The following is an 8,880-nucleotide window of genomic DNA, read 5'->3' on the forward strand; positions in this document are numbered from 1 at the left end:
ATAAATCTCATTTGAAGTTCTAAAGAAAGATGTAGCTTTTTGAGTAAAAACATTAATTTTGTGAAACCTAGAGAAATATATACAAAGTTTATTCTTAGCAGGTCATCAAACTTAACTGACAAATGTTTGACATGTGTTTTGCTAGATGAGTAGTCGCATAAATACAATGATTGATTTTAGAAGGAAGGAAAAAAAGAACTTCAATTAAAATACGGTATTTCAATTAGAGATACTAACTAATTAGGCTTTCAACAATAATTTTGAAAACCCTTTTAAATGTCCAAATACAGAAGGGTATTTTTATTTGATTTCTATCTTGATCTCAGTATGAAAAAGTTAATTGTACCACACTGGGTTTAAGTGGTAAATCTGTCATGAATGGATGATAAAATTTTAAATTGAGAAGATAGTTTTACTGAGCAAACTTTTTGGTTTATTTGTCTAAAAATATTTGAAAGCTTGATTTTATTTTCCTTGTGATCTATGAATAAAATAATATGAGAAGTCAGAAGTAAATATTTTGTGGTTATTAGGAGAAATAATGCCTAAACCCAAATGTCCATTGTTAGGGATGTGTTAAGAAATTATGATTTTTCCATAAAAATATACAGAAGATAGATGCACAAAAAATTGAGGATGCTCTCAAGGTACTAACAGAGAAAGACTCTAAGACATATCATTAAGTGAAAAAAGCAAGATGCAGAACAGAGTATATAATAAGCAGCATTTGCATAAAAAATAAGGAGGATAATTTTTCTAGTTTTTCAACTACATGAATAAGCTATTACACAGTTTTGTGAACAAATTAAAAAACAAGAAATTGTGATAAAACATCTGTAAGGAGAACTATTAAAAAATAGGACACATTTCAGAAATAATTACTCAAATTCAGTTTATCAGCAGGTGATCTTTTAAATAAAAAACACTTATTACTGAACCTTTAAAGGACTGAATGATGAAGGGAGACAAAAAGAAACCTAATTGCAGAGTATCCTAGTAAATAATTTTAAAATGAATCTTCAGAAACTGCCTAATTTTTAGAGCGCTCACTTTTGATGCTATTGTATCATTGTCAACATGTGTCCACTCATAGATTTTTGCACTGTTGTTCATCACAGATGAATTTGCCTTTCATCACTTCATTAACCTTTCCCAGGTTCAGTTTTTACCTTTCTTCTCTATTTGCTTATTATCCAGCAGGGTTTAAAAGTGAAGTTTCAGATTTCTTTATGACACCATGGCACAATACTAGGATATTTGTTTTTCAAGTCAAAGCAATTCTCTTTCCTGTCCTTCCTGGAGAGACTAAGCAGGACATTTAAACTGCACAATCTTCCAGTCATTTTGTCAGCTCTTCCTAGAGAAATGTATTTTTCACTTGGAGTGTCCTCCCGCCTTCTTAGATTATTAGACGTGGCCATATTCAATTTAGAATCAAAGACATGTGAGAAGAGAGTCACTTTTATCTTTAAATATATCCTATCTGTTTCACTTACCCCAACTTGTGCAAGGGAATAGCACATATTTTAAGACTACTGTAATATTTTAACAGTGTGGCCATAGATTTTCTGCCAGGAAGTTTTCATAATTTTTTTTACAAAGGAATTTGATTATCCAGATGAGTACTCACTTGATATTTGTCAAATATTGTTACTTGGGCTTTGTTTCTAGCTAATCAGCATTTTTCTAATTTTCCTAAATTAAAAAAAAAAAAAACACCTTTTTCTAGCCAGTGGCAGTAAATAGAAGTCAAATTTTTCTTTGGCAATCTACACCTGGCTCAGTTATGCTGAATGATCTGCACTGAAGAATTTTAAGCTAGTTTAAAATTAAGCTAGTTCAAAAATGTTTTAGTTTGTGTTGGACAAAAGAGCACACTTGAGAAACCACTAATTTAGAGAAAACCACCACAACAAGGCTTACGGAGCAAAACCTACATGCATTTTACATTTTGTCATGTATTTTCAACCCATTTACGACAAGGCTCCCATTCCTTAAACCACTACCAATAATACGTTTTGTTAATTTTTGCATTTAGTTCTAATTTACTACACCTATTTTACCTTTGGAGTACCATTTTAAAATGTTCGCTGATATTTTCTGATTAAACACTAATGCACATGCATAAAAAACAAAAATATTATGTTTATTTTCGCTTTTTAAAAAAGAAAGAAGAGATATTGGAATGATCTCCCTAGAAGAATAAAATATGATTTCGTTTTTCCATAGCCATTTCTTCAAAAGAAAGATTCTAAACTTCCAGTGGGACGCATTACTTATATAGTATTTATCAAGCACGTGTAAAGTGCTTACTGGGTGCTGGGTGCTAGGTAGCATGCTAAGTGCTTTACAAGTATTAATTCATTTAATTATCCTAAAAACCTTATAAGGTAAATACTTTTTCTTTCTTTCTATCTATCTATCTATCTATCTCTTTACTTTTATGGTAAATGCTATTTCCATTCTCATTCTCCAGATAATGGAACTGAAGTGTAGTGTTAACTAGGAGTTTAATAACTCAAAGACTTGCAGATAGCAAGTAATGGCGCCAGTATTCAAATTTATTGGGGGCAGAGAAACAGAGACTTTGCTGTGTATGAAAAAGTTTCAAACTTGTTTATATGTGTCTTATGACATGGCACCCACCATGTTTGCTTGAGTCTCTTAGCGTGAATGTTTCCCCTTCCTCTTAAGATACAGGGAAGTGTTTTGATCTCCCAAGAGAAGCGAAGAATGGAATGGATTAGAGATCCCTGAACAAAGTAATACATTCTCCCATTTCTTTAAGACATCAGTGTGGTTCTAACACTGAGAATCAAAGAGGCTCAAGAACAGTTTTGGTATCACAAAGGTTTTACCCTTTTAGGGAGCTCCAGCCTGAGTAGAAAAGTATTCTCCCCAAGACACTGCTACTGGGGAAATGGTGGATGCCCAGAGAGGCAGTGAGGAAATCTGACAATGCCCAGAGAACATGGATGTGTGAGTTATTCTTGAACACCAAGGAAATTCATGGGGACTTCCTGTTCAGTTAAAAAAGAGTAGGTGTATACTTTTTCCTCCCCAATTAAGTAATCCTCATTATGTTATGATGAAACATTATATATACTGTTCAACCTACCGTGTATTATAGCACAATGTTATTGATAAATATTTCATATTGTCTTTAAAAACTGTAGTATTCAAATATGTCAGAATTTAAAAAAAATTTTTGAAACCTTCTTATTACTTGATTGGGAACTTTCAAAAACCCTTAGAGGAGAATCTGCATAGGCTTAGATCCTGGTGAGCAAGGTGAGGAGGCTAAGTAAAATGAGCTCATAAAATGGGCTGTACATGCTAACGACCCTCATTTTACCCACAGGCTGGTAAGCTCTAGTGTCAGTACCTCTGTGTATTGTTCATTCACAAAGGCTGCCAGAGATGTTGAAATGGTGCTATTCAAAATTATAACTAACAAATGGAGCTGGAACAAAGGTGAAAATTCTAGACAGTGTAAGAACAAGTAGCAAAGCCATTTTAGGAGCCAACAATTTTATCAGCAGTTCTCAGTTTCAGTGTAGCAATACAGGGAATTGTCGAGCAACTGTGAGACAAACGATAAAAGTACCAAAACTATGCTATGTTATACATAAATTAGGGCAGTTATCTTTTTAGTACCTTATTGTCCTGAGTTTCTTGAATGTTGAATGAGAAATGAGTTCCAGTTAGTACACATGAATGTAGAATGAATAATATTCTAGCTTATATAATGCGATTTAAAAGGTTTGGAGAATGTCTTTCAGTCTTCAATTTCACACTCCCTCTAACACACTCCAACTTCTGTAAAACCTCCTACTTTTATTGATGTTTTATTTTTAGTTTGATTTATGATTATAGACTTAAAAGTTTCAATGTATTAAGTCAGGGAGGAGCTACAAAATTTCCACAAAATGAGTTGATGTTTAACGGATAATGAGCTAAGTTAAAATTTAATTAAAGAGCAAAATATCACCAGGAGAGGGTAAACCTTGGCAAGGAATGACATTGGGTAGTTAAAGGGCAGCAGGATTATTCTTGGGACTTTAGGGATGACAGGAGTTGGAAAAAAGCTGATGAATGAAAGATACCAAAGACCAACAACCAATTTGGCATCCAGACTCATAGAATGGAACACAACACTAGAGCAAATTCTAATCTTGGCTTTGAAATATGTCTTTGGAAAGCTTCATAACTTTCAATTTTCTGTTTGTTGGTTGATAAAGTTGCCAAAGGAAAAAAAATACATAGTATTAGACGTTTTAAAGACGGGCATCTCCATTGCTAGTAGGAGCACAGACTGACAGCCTTTTTGGAGCTCAGTTGGCCAATATATGCATTCATAAAATTAGTATCATGTCATGATGCTAGTTTTTTAGGAGGATATGTCATATTTTACCTTTTCTAGTTATTATTAAGGGTTTAATCTCTACAGAGTTTAATATTAACATACATATTTTATTTTGGTAGAGATGCAAATGATTTCTGTCTACCAAGAAAGATAACCCAAAGATTATGGTTTATTGCTCTATAAGATGTTTATCAGGTTTTACAAAAATCTACCCTACCAATCTTATTCTAATATTTTTAATCTTTTTTTGTTCATTCCATGTTGGTATACACCAATGAGCTTAACCTAAAGTATGTATGTGACTTGAAAATATAATGCATAAAATGAAAATCTAAATGATCCATTCATTTCTTCTAATTTGTAAAAGTTTGGTAAATAAAAGCAAAACGAATGGAAAATCAAAAAAGATTAACTCAAAAAAATAATTTATACTATATAAAAGAATTATTTTACTTTTCAGAAATAGTACCTCCTTTAACAAAAAGACTCACCAAAGCATTTTGTTATATTACAAGACATTTAAAATTAAAATAAAGCATTGAAATAATAAACACTTAAAAATAAGTATACCAAAAACAAATCTAACGCATATTTTTCAATTAAATAAAGACAGCCGTGGGAGTTAGCAGCATGTACCAAATATTAGGTAGATTTGAACGTTAGAGCATGGATAACTCAGTGCATAAATGAGATATGAAAGATAAAGGAAAGGATATCCTTCAAGTCCTGAAAACTGACTTACCCTGAATGGATCTCAAAATCAGGAGCTCAGCAGAATCTCTGCATTCAAAAATATTCTCATAAAAATCAAACACACACAGACGTGTACATATTTTTTAAGAAGGGCTAAAATTGTTATTCTTTCCCTAGCCTTTTAAAAAAAATTATGATTTTATTTTTTAGAGCAGTTTTAGGATCACAGCAAAGTTGAAGGGATCGTAAGAAATTTCCCATATACTCCCTGGCTCCACACATGCATAGCCTCCCCTATTATTAACATCTGCCATTAGAGTGGTACATTTGTTACAGCTGAAAACCTACATTGACACATCTTAATTACCCAAAGTACATTATTTACAATAGGGTTCACTCTTGGTGTTGTGTATTCTGTAGGTCTGGATAAATGTTTAAAGACATCATTTCAGCTGATGATGAAAAACCTCTGCTGTGCCTGTTCATTCCTCCCCTGACCCCAAATCTCTGGCAACCACTGGTCTTTTTGCCTGTCTCCATGGAGTTTTATCTTTTCCAGAATGGTTGTAATCATACAGTATGTAGCCTTTACAGATTGCCTTCTTTCACTTAACAATATGCATTTAAGGTTCCTCCATGTCTTTTCATGGCTTGGCAGCTCGTTTCTTTTTACCACTGAATGATATTTCATTGTCTGGATGCACCACAGTTTATTTACTCATTCACCTACTGGCACACAAAGCTATTATAAACATCTCTGTGTAGGTTTTTGTGTGGACATAAGTTTTCATCTCCTTTGGATAAATATCAAGGAGAACGATTTCTGGATTGTGTGGAAAGAGAATGTTTAATTTTGTAAGAAGTCACCAAATTATATTTCAGAGTGACTGTACCATTTTGTATGGCACCAGCAATAAACAACGTTCTTTTTGCTCGACATCTTTGTCAAAATGTGGTGTTGTCAGTTGTTCCAGATTTTGGTCATTCTAATAAATGTGTAGTGGCATCTCATTGTTGTTTTAATTTTCATTTCCCTAATCATGTATCATGTGGAACATCTTTTCATATGCTTATTTGCCATCTGTAAATCTTCTTTGGTAAAGTGTCTGTTAATAGCTCTTTGACCCATTTTTAAATTGTGGTTGAGTTTTAGGAGATCTTTGTATATTTTGGATAACACTCCTTTATCAGATGTGTCTTTTGCAAATATTTTCTCCCAGTCTGTGGCTTGTCCTTTTCATTTCTTTCACATTGTTTTTCTCAAAGCAGAGATTTTTAAATTTTAATGAAATCTAGATTAGCAATGATATCTTTCATGGATCATGGCTTTGGTGTTGTATCTGTAAACTCATTGCTATGTTCAAGGTCATCTGGGCTTTCTTCTGTGTTATCTTCTAGGTGTTTTATAGTTTGGGGTGTACATTTAGGTCTGTGATCCATTTTGAGTTAATTTTGTGAGGAGTGTATAGTCTGTGTCTAGATTCATTTTTTTACATGTGAATGTTTGGTTGTTCCCATACTATCTGTTGAAAAGAGTATCATTGCTTCATTGCATTACCTTTGCTCCTTTGTCCAATATCAGTTGACTGTATTGATGAGGGTCTATTTCTGGGCACTCTATTCTGTTCCATTGTCTATTCTTTCCCAAAGACCATGCTGTCTTGATTACTGTAGCTTTATACTAAATACTGAACTTGGGTAACGTCAGCCCTCCAGCTTTGTTCTTCTTCAACATTGTGTTGGCAATTTTGAGTCTTTTGCTTCTATATACGAACTTTAGAATACATTTGTCAATATCCACAAAACAACTTGCTAGGATTTTGATTGGGATTCCACTGAATCTGTTGGTTAAGTTGGAAAGAACTGATAGTTTGATAATATTGAATCTTCCTATCCATGAACATGGAATATTTGTACATTATTTTGTTCTTCTCTGATTTCATTCATCAGAGTTTTATGTTATTTTCATATAAATCTTGCACACATTTTGTTAGATTTATACCAAAGCATTTTATGTTTTGCGTGCTAATGTAAAAGACATTGTGTTTTTAATTTCAATTTACTTCTTCCTAGCTGAAATATAAAATGATTGACCCTTACATATTAATATCCTGTAACCTCGCTATAATTACATATTTACCTGCATATATTTAATGACAAACTTGTATTAACATATAAAAGTGATATATTAGCCATATTAGAACAAAATACTTATATTTTTTTAATGACTCCAGGGTTAAAATTTACCCATATTGTGAAATGTATTCCATTATTGAAGTTGGAGGATATTAGTGCCTCATTTGTATCAAGACTAACTATGTAGTCATGTACAAAAAAATCTGATCAAATGGAAAAATGTCTTTTGCTCTTTATTATTATTATGAAAATAATTTGTTTCTCATTGCATTTTCAACCAAACCAGGTGGAGAAAAGCATATCTGAAATAACGTCAGAAGATTTGGGTTTTCGTTGCATGTCAACATCCATCTGTATGTCCATAGACAGATTATTTTATCCTTCTCTGCTTGGTGGAGTTGATGCAGGAAAACACATGTGGAGCATGAGGACGGCCATATCCCAGGCTTCAGCTGAGCCCCTGGGACGTGCCCCGCCAAGTGTGGGTCCTTTGATTGGCACAGGAAAGAATTCAAGAGCCAGCCACAGTTGAGTGAAGGTAGATTTATTCAGAGAGATACATTGAAAGGCAAGAGAAAGGCCATGAGGTGTGGGGGTTGGGTGCTCAGATTAAAAGTAGGTAGGTACACATTCCATAGACAGAATATGGGGACTGCTGTGAGGCGCTGTGTTGCCAGTTTTTATGGGCTTGGTGGCTTCATATGCTAATAAGTGGAAGGACCAGTCTAAGTAGCCTGGAGAAGGGGCTGGGATTCCCAGGAAGTTGGCCATTTTCTACTCTTTGACCTTTTGTGGCTAGCCTTAGGACTGCCATGGTGCCCGTGGGTGTGTTATTCACCATGTTAATATATTACAATGAGCGTATAATGAAGCTCGAGATCTACTAGAAGTTAAATCTCTCATCATCTTGAGCCTCAAGGCCTACTGGGAGTTGAATCTTTCACCATTTTGATGTTAATTGCTGTAGCATTCCTTGAATGGCTGTGTCCTGCCCTCTTCCATCCTGTCTCAGTGAGGATGTGTAAAAACAGACAAGATCCTTTGTTGTAGGTGCCATATGACACTGTGCTAATGATTGTAATAGAGCTTACCATCACTGGAATTCCAAAGCCCCAGATACATCTGAACATGAAAAGGAAGAGTTCACTCCTCCACAGGGTAGACAAGGAATCTTTATGAAGGGGTCAGAATTTGAACTTAATATTTAAAAATGTGGAATTTGATTTTCAGTTTTAAATGTTCATCAATAAGATAGTATATTGTGATTATTTGAGAGCAAAGCCTTTTGTGTCAGTTGAGATGAAAATGTAGAATGGTGTCGCTAGTTTTCAAAATTTTTCATTAAAGGAAAGTCTTTCTAATTTCATGGTTCAGACTTTCCTATAATTAATAAACAAAGGTAAATTGGAGTCATCTGCTGTCCTTTGGTAATCCAATTAATTCTCTTTCTATCAAATATCCATTTTCTATCTCGTACTGAACCTAAGAGGCTTGAAGAAATAGATATTGGTGTTTTTACTTTAAATTTGCCATTTTGATTAAATTTGAATTCTTTTCAGTTGTTACATAAAGTAGAGACAAACTATTTGCAAACATTTTCACAGGGTTTTTTTTTTTTTTCCTGATCTGGTTTAAAGAGTAATCTCTTTGGTTTCCGTAGATTCTTAATCCTCTATAACTGATAA

Source organism: Vicugna pacos, chromosome 26 (assembly GCF_048564905.1).
Source record: "Vicugna pacos chromosome 26, VicPac4, whole genome shotgun sequence".
NCBI lineage: Eukaryota > Metazoa > Chordata > Mammalia > Artiodactyla > Camelidae > Vicugna > Vicugna pacos.